The sequence below is a fragment of the Lepidochelys olivacea genome (genome assembly GCF_965140295.1).
Source record: "Lepidochelys olivacea isolate rLepOli2 genome assembly, chromosome: 1".
Classification (NCBI taxonomy): Eukaryota; Metazoa; Chordata; order Testudines; family Cheloniidae; genus Lepidochelys; species Lepidochelys olivacea.
Genome location: NC_140411.1, coordinates 16,318,902 through 16,336,098, shown reverse-complemented (window position 1 = coordinate 16,336,098; position 17,197 = coordinate 16,318,902). Strand labels below are relative to the sequence as shown.

The following is a 17,197-nucleotide window of genomic DNA, read 5'->3' as shown; positions in this document are numbered from 1 at the left end:
GTTGTGTGTGTGTGGGGTGGGGGGGGTCCCCGCAGCTCCCTCAGCCACAGCCAGGGGGTGTTGTGTGTGTGTGTGTGGGGGGGGTCCCCACAGCTCCCTCAGCCACAGCCAGGGGGTGTTTTTGTGTGTGTGTGGGGGGGGGGGTCCCCGCAGCTCCCTCAGCCACAGCCAGGGGGTGTTGTGTGTGTGTGTGTGGGGGGGGGGGGTCCCCGCAGCTCCCTCAGCCACAGCCAGGGGGTGTTGTGTGTGTGTGTGTGTGGGGCGTGCTCGGCTCCCTCAGCCAGAGCCAGGGGGTGTTGTGTGTGTGTGTGGGGGGGGTCCCCACAGCTCCCTCAGCCACAGCCAGGGGGTGTTGTGTGTGTGTGTGGGGGGGGGTCCCCACAGCTCCCTCAGCCACAGCCAGGGGGTGTTGTGTGTGTGGGGGGTCCCCACAGCTCCCTCAGCCACAGAGTGTTGTGTGTGTGTGTGTGGGGGGGGGTCCCCACAGCTCCCTCAGCCACAGCCAGGGGGTGTTGTGTGTGTGTGGGGGGGGTCCCCGCAGCTCCCTCAGCCACAGCCAGGGGGTGTTGTGTGTGTGTGGGGGGGGGGGGCGTGCTCGGCTCCCTCAGCCACAGCCAGGGGGTGTTGTGTGTGTGTGGGGGGGTCCCCGCAGCTCCCTCAGCCACAGCCAGGGGGCCGGACGGAAGCCTCCCGCTCACCCCGGTGGGCGGACGCGTCGCCCTCCGCCAGCCGGGCGGGGGGAAGCGGGAGCTGCCCACTCCTGCGCCTTTCACTGACGTGGACACAGCACCCAACCAGCCCACGGAGGGGCCAGTCGCCCTCCCGCCCCCGCCCCAGCTCCCGCGGGGAGGGGACCCACCTGCCCGGCCGTTCCGGGAACATCTAAAGGCTCCTCAGCGGCAGAGCCCGGGTGGCTTCAGGTTTGTTTAGTGGCGGCGGCAGGCAGCTCCGTCCAGCCAAGATGGCGGCAAAACAGCAGCTCGCATGCGCGGCCGCGCGGGGCCGTGTGGGAATTGTAGTTGCCCCTCAGCGACGCCCTGCCCACGGCCCGCTTCAGACGTCACGACGTACTCGCCGCCGTTGCGCGAGACAAGGGGCGGGTCAGCTTCCAAGATGGTGGCTTGAGGCCGCCGCGCGGCGCCTACCTGGGAGGTGTAGTCCCTTTGTGTATGACAACGGAGCGCCGGCGGGAGTCTTCCGCCACGCCCAGCGGCTTGGAACGCACGACGGAGCGCGAGAGGGGGCAAACTTCCTGCTCGCGTTGCGCGGCTCGGCTCAGAAGGGAGGGGAGGTGCAAAGCAAGTTGCAACGTGTTTGCCCTGCACCCAGCGCCATTGTCCTGGGGCTCCACTTGGCACCCAGGGGCGAAGCGCACCCAGGCGCTAGCCAGAGCCCTCTGCATAGCCGAGAGAGGGGGGGCTGCGTTCCTAGTACCCGGGCTGAGAGGCTGTCAGGGAGTAAAGGCCCTGCAGCCTTGCCACAAGTCTTCCTTCTCTCACAAGTCTTGTGATATTTGTTTGCCTTAAACCCTCAGCTCCTGGAGTCAGTATGAGCCTCCACTTTCATTTTTTAAAAACAAAAAGTCCTCATGGCTAAAGACGAAAACTCCACAACGGGAGGCCAATAAAAAGAACTCTGAATTTATTTTTTTTAAATCTCATACTAATCCACAGAGCCCTCCCTACCAACACTGCAAAAAGAAGGATTCTGGGTGGACTCCTCCTGAAGGTTGAGACAGCAGACTGGACTTCTACATAGAGTGCTTCCGCCGACGTGCACGAGCTGAAATTGTGGAAAAGCAGCATCACTTGCCCCATAACCTCAGCCGTGCGGAACACAATGCCATCCACAGCCTCAGAAACAACTCTGACATCATAATCAAAAAGGCTGACAAAGGAGGTGCTGCTGTCATCATGAATAGGTCGGAATATGAACAAGAGGCTGCTCGGCAGCTCTCCAACACCACTTTCTACAAGCCATTACCCTCTGATCCCACTGAGAGTAACCAAAAGCAACTACAGCATTTGCTCAAGAAACTCCCTGAAAAAGCACAAGATTAAATCCGCACAGACACACCCCTGGAACCCCGACCTGGGATATTCTATCTACTACCCAAGATTCTGCCCTCCGGAGAGTCCTCTCCACTTCCCGTTGGGAAGCGGCAATGCTCCTCCCCAGACCTGGCTGCATTTCAGAGGCGGGGGAGCAGAGCCCTGCCTCTGACCATGCAGCCTGTCTCTCCAAGGGAAGATCATCATTCCTCCCCTTCTTAGAGGAAAACCGGCCAGGCTGGGTTGGCAAATCACTGGAAATCCTGGGCGCCCCATCATCTCAGGCATTGGCACCCTGACAGCAGGATTGTCTGGCTATGTAGACTCCCTCCTCAGGCCCTACGCTACCAGCACTCCCAGCTACCTTTGAGACACCACTGTCTTCCTGAGGAAACTACAATCCATCGGTGATCTTCCTGGTAACACCATCCTGGCCACTATGGATGTAGAAGCCCTCTACACCAACATTCCACACAAAGATGGACTACAAGCCATCAAGAACACTATCCCCGATAATGTCACGGCTAACCTGATGGCTGAACTTTGTGACTTTGTCCTTACCCATAACTATTTTACATTTGGGGACAATGTATACCTTCAGATCAGCGGCACTGCTATGGGTACCCGCATGGCCCCACAGTATGCCAACATTTTTATGGCTGATTTAGAACAACGCTTCCTCAGCTCTCGTCCCCTAACGCCCCTACTCTACTTGCGCTATATTGATGACATTTTCATCATCTGGACCCATGGAAAAGAAGCCCTTGAGGAATTCCACCATGATTTCAACAATTTCCATCCCACCATCAACCTCAACCTGGTCCAGTCCACACAAGAGATCCACTTCCTGGACACTACTGATCTAATAAACAATGGTCACATAAACACCACCCTATACCGGAAACCTACTGACCGCTATTCCTACTTACATGCCTCCAGCTTTCATCCAGGACACACCACACGATCCATCGTCTACTGCCAAGCTCTGCGATACAACCGCATTTGCTCCAACCCCTCAGACAGAGATAACACCTACAAGATCTCTATCAAGCATTCTTACAACTACAATACCCACCTGCGGAAGTGAAGAAACAGATTGATAAAGCCAGAAGAGTTCCCAGAAGTCACCTACTACAGGACAGGCCTAACAAAGAAAATAACAGAACGCCACTAGCCGTCACCTTCAGCCCCCAACTAAAACCCCTCCAACGCATTATCAAGGATCTACAACCTATCCTGAAGGATGACCCAACACTCTCACAAATCTTGGGAGACAGGCCAGTCCTTGCCTACAGACAGCCCCCCAACCTGAAGCAAATACTCACCAGCAACCACATACCACACAACAAAACCACTAACCCAGGAACCTATCCTTGCAACAAAGCCCATTGCCAACTGTGTCCACATATCTATTCAGGGGACACCATCACAGGGCCTAATCACATCAGCCACACTATCAGAGGCTCGTTCACCTGCATATCCACCAATGTGATATATGCCATCATGTGCCAGCAATGCCCCTCTGCCATGTACATTGGTCAAACTGGACAGTCTCTACGTAAAAGAATAAATGGACAAAAATCAGATGTCAAGAATTATAACATTCATAAACCAGTCGGAGAACACTTCAATCTCTCTGGTCACGCGATTACAGACATGAAAGTCGCTATTTTACAACAAAAAAACTTCAAATCCAGACTCCAGCGAGAAACTGCTGAATTGGAATTCATTTGCAAATTCGAATACAATTAACTTAGGCTTGAATAGAGACTGGGAGTGGCTTAGTCATTATGCAAGGTAGCCTATTTCCCCTTGTTTTTTCCTAACCCCCCTCCCCCCCGACGTTCTTGTTAAACCCTGGATTTGTGCTGGAAATGGCCCACCTTGATTATCATACACATTGTAAGGAGAGTGATCGCTTTAGATAAGCTATTACCAGCAGGAGAGTGGGGTGGGAGGAGGTATTTTTTCATGCTTAGTGTGTATATAATAAGATCTTCTAAACTTTCCACAGTATGCATCCGATGAAGTGAGCTGTAGCTCACGAAAGCTTATGCTCAAATAAAATGGTTCGTCTCTAAAGTGCCACAAGTACTCCTTTTCTTTGTGCGAAGGTTTTTTAAGTCAATCTCATGATTTTGGGTGGGCCTGATGTGTGGTTTCTGAACATTTGGGGCTCGCCATACTGCTTTGGTCATATGGTTTTTCCTTTATCTTCATGGTAATAGGTTTTAGGTTCATGGGAAATTCTGGGTAGGTCTCACAAATTTACATTATTTATAATAGAATGTGGGTGCTGTGAATGTTGAATCACCTTCAGTCGTGTAAGTGTTATGGGCAAAAAGTCTCCACATACCTCTCTCCTATGAAAAAAATAAGATAAAACAATTTCCTTCCCTCCCCCCCCCCCAAAAAAAAAAAAAACAGATCCAGTTGTGCTCCATTCTATGGGCTCCCTGTGCCTATCAACTGTGAGTACAGTGACCATGTGGTCCCAAAAGCCAGGAATGTTGTTTTCAGACCCTCATCCTGGATATGGAGTGACCCAGGCCTCAGCTAGGGGCTATGCCTACTGTGGGGGGAGGCAGAGGCAAACCAATACAATGGAGATAATTTTAAACTTTATAAAGGAAAAACCCAGAATTTAGGCAGGAACAATAATATATACATAATAGAATAATATAATGTTCTTGCTTAGGAAAATAAACTATAAATTACCAGCATTATAAAAAGTTTTTTCTAAAACATTGTGTCACCATAGGGGAATCAACTCCTTCTCTCCCTGGCTACAAAGTCCAGCTTCACCCCTGCTGTCCTGCTTCCACTTTTATCTGGTTTGTGATGCTCCTTTGCTTTTACCCTGCGATGACCACATGTTTATCAAACAGGTCCACCTGTGAACTACAGCCCCTCACCTGGAGAGCCACACCCATTGTATTTCCCTCTGTCAGCATCCCAATGGTTAACCTCACTGGTCATAGGCTCTGTGCCCCTTGCAACCAGACTCCTTACACATGGTCCTTCATGGTCCAGCTTCTATTAATGCAACTTCCTCTGGTCAAGCTCCTTTTCACCCCAGCAGAGTCTCTTTTCACCTTCTTCTCTAACCAGCTTCCAACTACCCCCTTGGTGCAGATTCTGAGCTCCTCTCATGGGCTATTTCTTTCCCCAAAACAGCATTCGAGGCTGCTTTACCATAGCTGCAGCAGGTGCAAATGCCAAGGTCAGAGTTACTACACTTATTTTAAAAATAAAAATTGTATTAGAAAAGAGCCAAAGTGCACGCAAGTAGAGCCACCTGTACACATTTATCTGAAAGAAGAATTTGGCTTTAAACGTTGCACAAATTCAGTTAGATTCAGCAAAGTTAGTGCAGGGGGGTATAAATTGCACTTCCCTTTGCCAACACTACCCTGCCCTGGCAAACTTTGGGCCAGATGCTGCCAATCCTCATTTGTGATGTCAGTGAGACAATTTGGCAAGATCAGGCCCAAAACGTCCTATGGATATGGTGGAAGACAACCTTTTGTGGTTCATTCAGTGACAGCAAGGATTTTCCGTAATGCATTTGTGTTAAAAAAATGTATTTGGCACTTTCTGCCCAAAAATTGTTTTATAAAAAAGAAAAGATACTTAAATATGTTCTGTCTGAAGCTGCAGCTGCTGTCTTCCTGCTGATGTTGTAAGATGATGTCCAAGAATGTAATGCAGCGGCAAAAAGGGATAAAGTCATGGGGTATGTTAATAGGAGTGTTGTATGTAAGACACAGGAAGAAATTCTCCCGCTCTACTCAGGACTAGTGAGGCCTCCACTGGTGCAGTGTCCAATTCTGGCCACCATACTTTAGGAAAGGTGTGGACAAACTGAAGAGAGTCCAGATGTCAGCAACAAAAAATGACAAAGCATTTAGAAAAACTGACCTATGAGGAAAGACTATAAAAAACTGGGACTGTTTAATCCCAAGAAAAGGAGACTGAAGGGAGGACCTGTTAAGTCTTCAAATATGTTAAACGCCGGTATAAAGAGGATGGTGATCAATTGTTCTCTAAGTCCATGGAAGGTAAAACAAGAAGTAATGGGTTTAATCTGCAGCATGGAAGAACTAGATTAGATATTAGGAAAAACTTTCCAACTATAAAGGTAGTTAACTCCGGAATAGTCTTCCAAGGGAGATTGGAGAATCCCCATCACTGCAGGTTTTTAAGAACAGGTTGGATAAACACCTGTCAGGGATGCTCTAGGTTTACTTGGTCCTACCTCAGCGCAGAGGGCAAGACTTGATGACTTCTTGAGGTCCCTTCCAGCTCTACATTTCTATGATTCTATCTATGCAACTAGTCTGGAAGTTTAACTCTCCTCTCCCATATTTATATATGCCATATCCTTTTGCTTTCACGGTGTCACCAGAATCATGGTCAACCAACAGATGTCAGGGTTGATTTTTGTCTGCCACCACACATTTGAGCACATCTTAAAAGGGATACAATTCTGGAGGTGCACTCCTTTGCAGTTTAACTTGCTCTCCTTTTTTTCCTTGCACACTGAAGAGAATTTCTCCCTTTTTTGTGTCGGGAGATAAATAATGATTAGCAATAAAGCTACTAAAAGCTTTCTTATGATTTCCGATTTCCTCTTGCAAATACGCTTTGCATTTTAATAGCAGGAAACCTGCATAATTTATTGTACTTAAACAGTATAATTTAAAAAACAACAACCAGGCTAGATTTCATTCAAAGATATGAAGGACAGCCAGATCATTTCCCATAAAGTGCATTTAAAGTATTATCTTGCAACCATTAGTAAGTCGTAGAGAGATCCTGAAAGTGAAATAATGCTGACCTTAGACATGTTAGAAAACTCAAGAATGATAACATAATTAAGAACAAAGCACACACAATTTCATTAATAAAAGGTTTTTTAAAAGGATAAAGAGAGAGTGTCATATGTACAGTGACAAGACCGAAACAGTCCCTACTAAACATAAATGGAATGTGGACACATCTGTAAAAGCCTTTTTGAACAACATTATATTTTGAGTAAGTCTTATACTGTTAATTGTTAAAATAGAAGAACAATCATACTAAAGGTACTTAGAGGGTTTATAAAGTTTTTTTCCTCATTTTTTATACAGCATACATACTCTATAAAAGCCTCATTACTAGAAACAAATATCTTTAATGGGCTATGTACATTCTGCACTCTCCCTCTTTTCAAGAAATTCACATCTGAAAGCCATCATACTAATAAATAGGAGTAGAATTTGGCCCAAGCCTGTTACAAAAGATATTTTCATATTTTTTTCAAGTTGTGGTGAAAAGAAATGTTTCTGATCATCTTGACAGGTTTCGAAAACAAGCAGGACTTTAAAAATTGATCTACCTTTCCATTGAATAGAAATAGATGCATTAAAAATAACTACATCTTGATGAGCATCCCAATCCTGAAAATATGCATATGTTTAACTTTATGCACATGAATAGTTTGTTTGATTTCAATGGGACTCCTCATACCTACCTAAAGTTAAGCTTGTGCAAAAAAGCATTGGCATAATCAGAACCTTCGTTTTCACTTAAGGTCTGTTCCTGCACCACTAAAATCAGTGGGAGCTTTGCCTTGACTTGAATAATTGCAGGACCAGAGCCTCAGCCTACGTCTACACTGCACGTCTTTCGGTGGGGTATGTACTTGGGTAGCACCCCGGCACGGGTTTAAGTAGCAGTCTACATAGTGAGGCATGGCTTACTACAGACATGCCTGATGGGTGTGGGTATGTACGCAAGCATATACCCTACTCAGCTTTCTACTCACCCAAGACATGCCTTCCTGTCTAGCGTGCTATTAACTGTGGAGTGTCCTGGTGTCTCCCAGCTGATGGAGCCTTTCCCTGCTGCAGCAAAAGGTTCCATCAGCTGGGAGACAGCAGGATGCTCCAGCTCTCTGGCAGCTGGGAAAGGCTCCGCTGCAGTCCTCCCTGCCACAGATAAGGACTGAGGCAATGGGGAAAGGCTCAGAGTTTCCCCCTCCCAGAGCCTTTCACTGACACCTGCAGCTACACACAGTAACAGTCCATGCACTGTGGACACAGCTTGCTTTTTTCACTGTGACATACCCTCTGAGCTGCCAAAAGTGGCATGTAGCGTAGAGGTAGCCTTAAAAGTAAATGCTATAGTTAGTTACTTTAGTTCTTATCCACAAAGGTATTTGATGCCTAAAGCCCAGACTTAGGTGCTAGGTCTTGGGTTTAGATGTCTAAGATCCTAGTTTTAGCCTCCACTGCGATCTCCACAACTCCTGCTGAACGCTGTAGGTGCCAAAACTCACTCAGAGCCTAAGTTTTCAGGGTAAGAGTTTCTGCCTCTGGGCATTTGCTCTGCAGTGTCACTCTAGGTGACAGGATGCCAGTCTCCCACCTGAGCCCAGAAAGATCCATGAACCAAGGGAAGATAGGCAGTGAATACCTATCTCATGTGCAGTGCTCAATCAGGTAGGCAAGCTCAGAGCCCACTACTGGATCAGGTTCCATTCAAAATCCAGCTGGAGGAGGAGGAGGAAGATGTTAGTGCCCACCTTATAACGGTGAGACCAGAGATTAGCGCATTCACCTGGGATAAAAATGACCATACTGGATCAGACCAATCGTCCATCTAACCCAGTAGCCTGTCTTCCAACAAGCTAGTGCTAGATGCTTCAGAGGAACAAACAGAAGAGGGAAATTTTGACTGATCAATCCTGTAATCCAGTCCCAGTTTCTGGCAGTTGAAGGTTTCGGAACACCAAGAGCATAGGTTGTGACCCTGACCACCTTGACTTATAGCCATTGATGGACCTATCCTCCATGAATTTATCTCAATCTTTTATCTATACTTTAGGCCTTCACAGTGTCCCCAAGCAACAAGTTCCACAGGTTGACTGCGTTGTTTGAAGAAGCACTTCCTTATGATTGTTTTAAACCTGCTGCCTATTCATTTCATCAGGTGACCCTTGTGTTTTGTGAAAGGGTAAATAACACATCCCTATTCATTTTTTCTATATCATTCATGATTTTATAAATCTCTATTATGTCCCCCATAAATTGTCACCTTTCTAAGCGGCACAGTCCATTTTTTTAATCTCGCCTCATATGGAAGCTATTCCATCCTCCCAGTCATTTTTGTTGCCTTTCTCTGTACCTTTGCTGATTTTAATCTACCTTTTTTTAAAATGGGGCAACCAAAACTGCATACTGTAAAGATCCAGGGACTAGAACCCAGGTCTGTAGAGCCTGGGACAGCTAATGGTCCCATAGTGCCACCAGAAGACAATACAGAGCTCCCCCCAGGAAGCTCTGTGGAGAGTAGGCAGCACAGGAAGTATCACCCAAGAAAACCAGAGTGACAGTGCCTTGCAGCCCTCTGATTGGCCAAGCACCCTAGTTAATCTTGGAGAGTTGCCCCAGGAACTCGTTTGGACAACCACACAGATTTCAGGCCTGTGGTAGCACCTCGCCATCTCTGATCCCAACCTGACTTTTGCCTCCTAAATCCAGGCTGATACTATCCCTGACTCTGACTCTTGCTTATTGAACCCAGCTCAAGAGATACCTCTGATTCCCAGCTCTGGGGTCCTGAGCTGGGGGTATTTTGACTGTAGCCTCTCTATTGTGGGCTCATGAGTGGCTGACTAGAGCATTCATAAACACAGCTGGGTATGATTCCTGCCTGTGGATGTTGGTATGAGTGGAAGCTTGGAGGCCTCTGCAGCTTGTCACAGTGCAAGAGGGAACCCAGACTGGTGAAAAAGCGCTCAGTTGTACCTCAGTTCCTGGTGGCACCCCAGTGGGACCCATCACCACCACCCCCATGCTCAAGGCTTGTTGCCCTGTCAAATAAAGCTATTAGGTTGGTTTGACACAACTTGTTCTTGACATATCCATGCTGACTGTTATTTATCACCTTATTATCTTGTGTTTGCAAATTGATTGCTTAATTATTTGTTCCACTATCTTTCCAGCTACTGAAGTTAAGATGATTGGTCTATAATTCTCCAGGTTGTCCTTATTCCCCTTTTCATTGATTGGAAAAGGGCAAATATAGTACCAGTCCTCTGGAATCTCTCCCATTTTCCGTGACTCTTTGAAGATAATTGATAATGGCTCAGATACCTCCTCAGTCAGCTCCTTGAGTATTCTAGGATGTATTTCATCAGGCCCTGGTAACTTGAAGACATCTAACTTGTCTGAGTAATTTTTAACTTGTTCTTTCCCTATTTTAGCCTCTGATCGTACCTCATTTTCACTGGCATTCACTACGTTAGATGTCCAATTGCTATGAACCCTTTTGGTAAAAACTGAAACAAAAAAGTCATCTAGCACTTTTGCCATTTCCACATTTTCTGTTGCTTTCCTCCTCTCATTGAGTAATGGGCCTATCCTGCCCGTGGTCTTCCTCTTGCTTCTAACGTATTTCTAGAATAATCTCGTTTTGTGCCTTGACCTTCCTAATTTTTTTCCTACATGCTTGTTGATTGTTCATCGTTTGTAATTCGACCTAGTTTCCACTTTGTGTAGATTTTTTTTTTTTTGGTGTGTTTCAGACAATTTTTTATGGAGCAAGGCAGTTGCCTAATTCCTGCAAAAAGGAGTTTAGATGCATAAGCTGCTGACTCAGGAGATAGGCTCCCATTCATGGATCACTTAGCGGAGATAGGTTTCAGAGCAACAGCCGTGTTAGTCTGTATTCGCAAAAAGAAAAGGAGTACTTGTGGCACCTTAGAGACTAACCAATTTTTTGGGGCATAAGCTTTCGTGAGCTACAGCTCACTTCATTGGATGCATACTGTGGAAAATACAGAAGATGTTTTTATACACCCAGACCATGAAAAAATGGGTGTTTATCACTACAAAAGGTTTTCTCTCCCCCACCCCACTCTTCTGCTGGTAATAGCTTATCTAAAGTGATCACTCTCCTTACAATGAGTATGATAATCAAGGTGGGCCATTTCCAGCACAAATCTAGGTTTTCTCCCCCCACCTCCTCCTGTTGGTAATAGCTTATCTAAAGTGATCGCTCTCCTTACAATGTGTATGATAATAAAGGTGGGCCATTTCCAGCACAAATCCAAGGTTTAACAAGAACGTCTGAGGAACAGTGGGGGGTGGGGGGGAGGGGAAGGAATAAACAAGGGGAAATAGGTTACTTTTTATAATGAATCAACCATTCCCAGTCTCTATTCAAGCCTAAGTTAATTCTATCCAATTTGCAAATGAATTCCAATTCAGCAGTCTCTCATTGGAGTCTGTTTTCGAAGTTTTTTTGTTGAAGGATAGTCACTTTGAGATCAGAAATCGAGTGACCAGAGAGATTGAAGTGTTCTCCGACTGGTGTATGAATGTTATAATTCTTGACATCTGATTTTTGTCCATTTATTCTTTTACGTAGAGACTGTCCAGTTTGACCAATGTACATGGCAGAGGGGCACTGCTGGCACATGATGGCATATATCACATTGGTGGATGTGCAGGTGAACGAGCCTCTGATAGTGTGGCTGATGTGATTAGGCCCTGTGATGGTGTCCCCTGAATAGATATGTGGGCACAGTTGGCAACGGGCTTTGTTGCAAGGATAGGTTCCTGGGTTAGTGGTTTTGTTGTGTGGTATGTGGTTGCTGGTGAGTATTTGCTTCAGGTTGGGGGGCTGTCTGTAGGCAAGGACTGGCCTGTCTCCCAAGATTTGTGAGAGTGTTGGGTCATCCTTCAGGATAGGTTGTAGATCCTTGATAATGCGTTGGAGGGGTTTTAGTTGGGGGCTGAAGGTGACGGCTAGTGGCGTTCTGTTATTTTCTTTGTTAGGCCTGTCGTGTAGTAGGTGACTTCTGGGAACTCTTCTGGCTCTATCAATCTGTTTCTTCACTTCCGCAGGTGGGTATTGTAGTTGTAAGAATGCTTGATAGAGATCTTGTAGGTGTTTGTCTCTGTCTGAGGGGTTGGAGCAAATGCGGTTGTATCGCAGAGCTTGGCTGTAGACGATGGATCGTGTGGTGTGTCCTGGATGAAAGCTGGAGGCATGTAAGTAGGAATAGCGGTCAGTAGGTTTCCGGTATAGGGTGGTGTTTATGTGACCATCATTTATTAGCACTGTAGTGTCCAGGAAGTGGATCTCTTGTGTGGACTGGACCAGGCTGAGGTTGATAGTGGGATGGAAATTGTTGAAATCATGGTGGAATTCCTCAAGGGCTTCTTTTCCATGGGTCCAGATGATGAAGATGGCATCAATATAGCGCAAGTAGAGTAGGGGCGTTAGGGGACGAGAGCTGAGGAAGCGTTGTTCTAAGTCAGCCATAAAAATGTTGGCATACTGTGGGGCTATGCGGGTACCCATAGCAGTGCCGCTGATTTGAAGGTATACATTGTCCCCAAATGTAAAATAGTTATGGGTAAGGACAAAGTCACAAAGTTCAGCCACCAGGTTAGCCGTGACATTATCGGGGATAGTGTTCTTGACGGCTTGTAGTCCATCTTTGTGTGGAATGTTGGTGTAGAGGGCTTCTACATCCATAGTGGCCAGGATGGTGTTATCAATAGCTTTAGATAAGCTATTACCAACAGGAGAGTGGGGTGGGGGGGGGGAAGAAAACCTGGATTTGTGCTGGAAATGGCCCACCTTGATTATCATACACATTGTAAGGAGAGTGATCACTTTAGATAAGCTATTACCAGCAGAAGAGTGGGGTGGGGGAGAGAAAACCTTTTGTAGTGATAAACACCCATTTTTTCATGGTCTGTGTGTATAAAAACATCTTCTGTATTTTCCACAGTATATATCCGATGATGTGAGCTGTAGCTCACGAAAGCTTATGCTCAAATAAATTGGTTAGTCTCTAAGGTGCCACAAGTACTCCTTTTCTTTTAGCAGAGATAGGCACTTCCCTACATCCCTGAATTAGGTGCCCTGCTTCAGGAGAGGGGTAGGGCTCAGCACACTGTCCTCTCATTGGCAGTCCCAGTGGTTAGCTTAGGCAGCTCCCCACCTAACCATGCTGGCTTTTGTTGCATTGTAGCATGCCTGTCTTTCCCCCTTCACTGTACAAAGAACCTAGGCACTTAACTCAGGCTTTGTGGGTTACAGTTTTGTTCCTTTCTACGTGCCTAAAAGTTAGGTTCAGTGACACTGAGCATTGCAACGCTTACATCCCTTTGGAGATAGGCCTTTGAAAGTTCCAAGTAAACCTCTGTTTTCACATGTCCATACCTACTGAAAAGTACTTACATCAAGCAAGGACAATGTCATTCAGAATCTTCCTATAGGGAAATACAGATTCTTAATTTTCAGCAAAAATATATCTACCCAGTTTGAGTTATTTGAAGATGGGGAGAAAAAAGTTTTAAAGGCTTTGTTTGAATCTCTATCTAGTAGTTAAAAGTGATATAACTGCACAAGATTAAAGCTCTGGGATGGTTACTTCTCACTGAAACCTAAACTCAGCTCCTGGGCTGTGTTTGAGCTGAGCTTTGTAGCTCAGAATGTGCAGTAGGAAGCAAAAGGTGGCTTTTGCCCCACAAGTCTGGGCTTCTGTGTGCCAGTGATCACTTGACTGTAAGAATGCTAGTCATGCACTGGCGAGGAGGACTGGCACAAGAAGCATTATAGCAGCTTTGCATCACCTGTAAATTGTCTCATGGGTGGGGAATAAGGAACTGCCTGATTCACGAATTTTCTGGCTACTTTGTGCCATCAGTGCAGTGCAAACTAGCTGGAGCAAAGCCAAGGCTATGAAGTTATGGTCAGGGCCAAATTAACCTTTTGTGGGCCCGGCGCCAAACATATTTGTGGGCCCCCATGGGGGCAAAGCAGCATGGTGTGCAGAGGTCAGTCCCCAAAGCAAGGAGCGAGCCAGGGGCAATGGGGCATAGCATGGTGGGGCTGGCCCCGCTCCAGCCAGCCCAGTACAAGGGCACTGTATACAAACTGGCAGTTGCCAGACGTACACTGGCCCGCCCAGCTCTGTGCTGCCAGCGTGCCCCTTCCCCTCAGGGATGGGGCCAGGCCGTGCCACACAGCCCCTGATTCCCTATGCCCAGCGTCCTCTGGAACTGCTATGCCCAGCAGCCCCCCACACAGACCCTCTACCGCAAATGCACAGCAGCCTGCACACCACCACTCCTGCCCAGCACCCCCTCACACACAGCCACACCACTACTGCCCAATGCACTTCCCCACAGCCCACCACCACAACTACACAGCACCACACTCAGACCCCCCACTGCTCAGCATCCCAACACATAGACCTCCCCCACTGCCCCCCCAACAGACTCCCCACTAGCCAGCAGCCCCTCACACACCTCTAGAGACCCACTCCCTCACACCCTGCCCCCTGGCCACACTCACCAGCCCTGCTAGAAGGTGACGGCATCTGCCAGGCTGAGCTGGCAGTGCGGCCAGGGCCGGTCCAGTGCCAGGGTGGGGAATCACTCTGGCCTCTTGGGAGTGGCGCTATTAGCCAGGGCAGGGTCTGCCCCCGCCCTGGCCAGACTCCCTCAGGACCCATTTGCCTGGAGATAGGGTGACCATACGTCCCCGTCTGGCCGGGACAGTTCCCTTTTTAAGCTCTGTCCCAGCCATCCTTTTTTGACAAAAACAGGCATTTATCCCGTTTGCTCTTGCCAACTCATCTGCTGGCAAGAGCAAATGAACAAATGCCCAGTGTGACGAAGCGGGACTGTTCTTAATGTTTCCTCTGAATATTGTGAGGGTGCCTCAGTTTCCCCATGCAGTTCTTAAGTATCTAGGTGGTGGGATAAGGGTGTGTGATCGTTGCAGAGCCCTAGAGGGCAGGTGTGTGCCGGGGTCTGGACACAGAGAATGGCTAACACCCTGTTTGCTGGCAACTGATGGCCTGGGCCCTTCCCCCCTGCAAGGTGAGAGCTAACGAGTTGGAGAACAAAGGAATCAGGTGACCTCCTGGCCCGGGAAAGGGAAAAAGCCCAGAGGAGGAGGGGCTGGAGGGGGAGTCAGTTGGGGGCTGGCTGGGGACATGGAGTGAAGTGCAGATGTGGTTGTCTGGCTCACTGTCCACCAAAATGGACCTGGCTGAGGGGTCCTGTTCTCTGCACCTACAAGCTCTGTTTTAGACCATGTTCCTGTCATCTAATAAACCTTCTGTTTTACTGGCTGGCTGAGAGTCACATCTGACTGTGAAGTTGGGGTGCAGGGCCCCCTGGTTTCCCCAGGACCCCGCCTGGGTGGACTCGCTGTGGGAAGCGCACGGAGGGGCAGAGGATGCTGAATGCTCTGAGGTCAGACCCAGGAAGGTGGAAGTTGTGTGAGCTGTGTGTCCTGCAGACAGTCTGCTCATAGAAAGGAGACTTCCCCAGAGTCCTGCCTGGCTTCGTAGGGAGCAGTTCCAGACAATCGCCTGGGGACTCCATGACACCCAGTTTACCAAAAAAGTCCGGTGTGACCCTGTCATAAATATAAAGGGAAGGGTAAACCCCTTTAAAATGCCGCCTGACCAGAGGAAAAATCCTCTCACCTTGTAGCCAGCCAGCCAGCCCCCCCTTTCAGACCAGCATTGCTGGGAACACAAGGGAGGCAAAACAACAGGGCACTTAACATCAATTCCAGCACAGCCTTTGAAGCTGTGAGAAGCACAGGTATGCTGCTACAATGTGCCTCTGGGAATATATACAACGATTAGGCTCACAGCAGACAGAGAAGCTGTGACAGACATGGCTCTTAGCCCCTACTAAATAGCGTGATACACACACCCCAACATCCTAGGTGGGAAAATATTTACCCTAATAAAAGGAATGTCCAGTAATCGAAACTTATTGTTTCTCTCCCTTGCAAGTGTAAACTACTCTTGCAAGAGCTGGCGTCACCCAGACAGACCAGCCCCAATTTGGCATAAGAAAGGAGAAAGAGAATAAAGGAGTACAGAGGTATAAGTATGGGACCTACAGCACCATGATTTTTGAGTGCTTTTCACTATCTATCTGCTGGTCAGATAAGTGACAGCCTCCCAAGGCTTCTGCAGCTAAGAGGGTCCCTAAGCCTTGTCCCTTATTCGTCTTTCCGCGGAATTGAGTGACTGATCCTGGCTTGGCACCGCTGGAATCGAGAGATGCAAGGAGGGTAAGAAGCACCCACACCTGATCTCCTATCTTTAGTGTACACATATTTTGAAGAGCTCTATACTTTGTTTTCTTTCTTTGGGATTGTGGCTTCAGTTTTGTAACTTGTTTGTGTGTGTAACATCTCTACATTTAAATAAGTAGGCACTAGCAATTTTGTAACCACATGATTAGAATATAGTTTTAATAAATTTTGGTAACCATATGTGACTTGTTTCTCTGGTTTACTGTAAAGCAGCCAACACAATTAAAGAACCTCAGACGTTTTGGCTCTAAAGCCTGGCCATTAGGTGAGAGTACTAAGAGCCTAGCGTTGAGTTGTGCCGCCTCCATGGGGCAAACTCTTGGGGCGCCGGGCAGTCAATCCTGACTGCCCACTGCGAAGGAGCTCTGAGCTCTAGCAGTTAAAGTCATGGGTGTGGAGAGGCTCTTAGTGCTGCCATTGGGGCACCTGTCAGTCAGTGTTGACTGCCCACTGCGAAGGAGCTCTGAGCTCTAGCAGTTAAAGTCACGGGTGTTTAGGACCTTGGGGCATCCGTCAGCCTAGCCCGGGCTGCCCGCCGCGAAGGGACAGTGCGTCCTAGCGGTTAAAGTCACGGATGGTATAAAACGGGCATAGCTGGCACCTCACCAAACATCCTTGGCCATCGGCTAACACACGTGTAAAGGATTAAGAAGCTAGGATAACCTCACTGGCACCTGACCAAAATGACCACTGAGGAGACAAGATACTTTCAAAAGCTGGGGGGAGGGAAAACCAAAGGGTCTGTCTGTGTGATGCTTTTGCTGGGGACAGAACAGGAATGGAGTCTTAGAATTTAGCAAGTAATCTAGCTAGATATGCGTTAGATTATGATTTCTTTAAATGGCTGAGAAATTAAGCTGTGCTGAATAGAATAGATATTCCTGTCTGTGTGTCTTTTGGTAACTTAAGGTTTGCCTAGAGGGATTCTCTATGTTTTGAATCTAATTACCCTGTAAGATATTTACCATCCTGATTTTACAGAGGTGATTTTTTTTATTGTTACTTCTTTTTTT

General features: G+C 47.5%; 1 protein-coding gene and 1 long non-coding RNA gene across 4 annotated transcripts in view; one reads left to right on the top strand and one right to left on the bottom strand.

The window, feature by feature from the left end:
• The window catches only part of EMSY (EMSY transcriptional repressor, BRCA2 interacting), a 57,202-nt gene extending 55,658 nt beyond the window's left edge, over positions 1-1,544 (bottom strand). For all 3 annotated transcript variants that reach the window (XM_084631541.1, XM_084631539.1, XM_084631540.1), the window contains exon 1: positions 860-1,544. The gene's annotated coding sequence lies outside the window, so the exon portion shown is untranslated. The remainder of the gene's footprint in view (positions 1-859) is intronic.
• Positions 718-4,133, top strand: LOC311522340. The gene is made up of 2 exons (XR_014712104.1): positions 718-920; positions 1,535-4,133. It is a non-coding gene; the product is annotated as an uncharacterized lncRNA (long non-coding RNA).
• Positions 4,134-17,197: the final 13,064 nt, after the last annotated feature.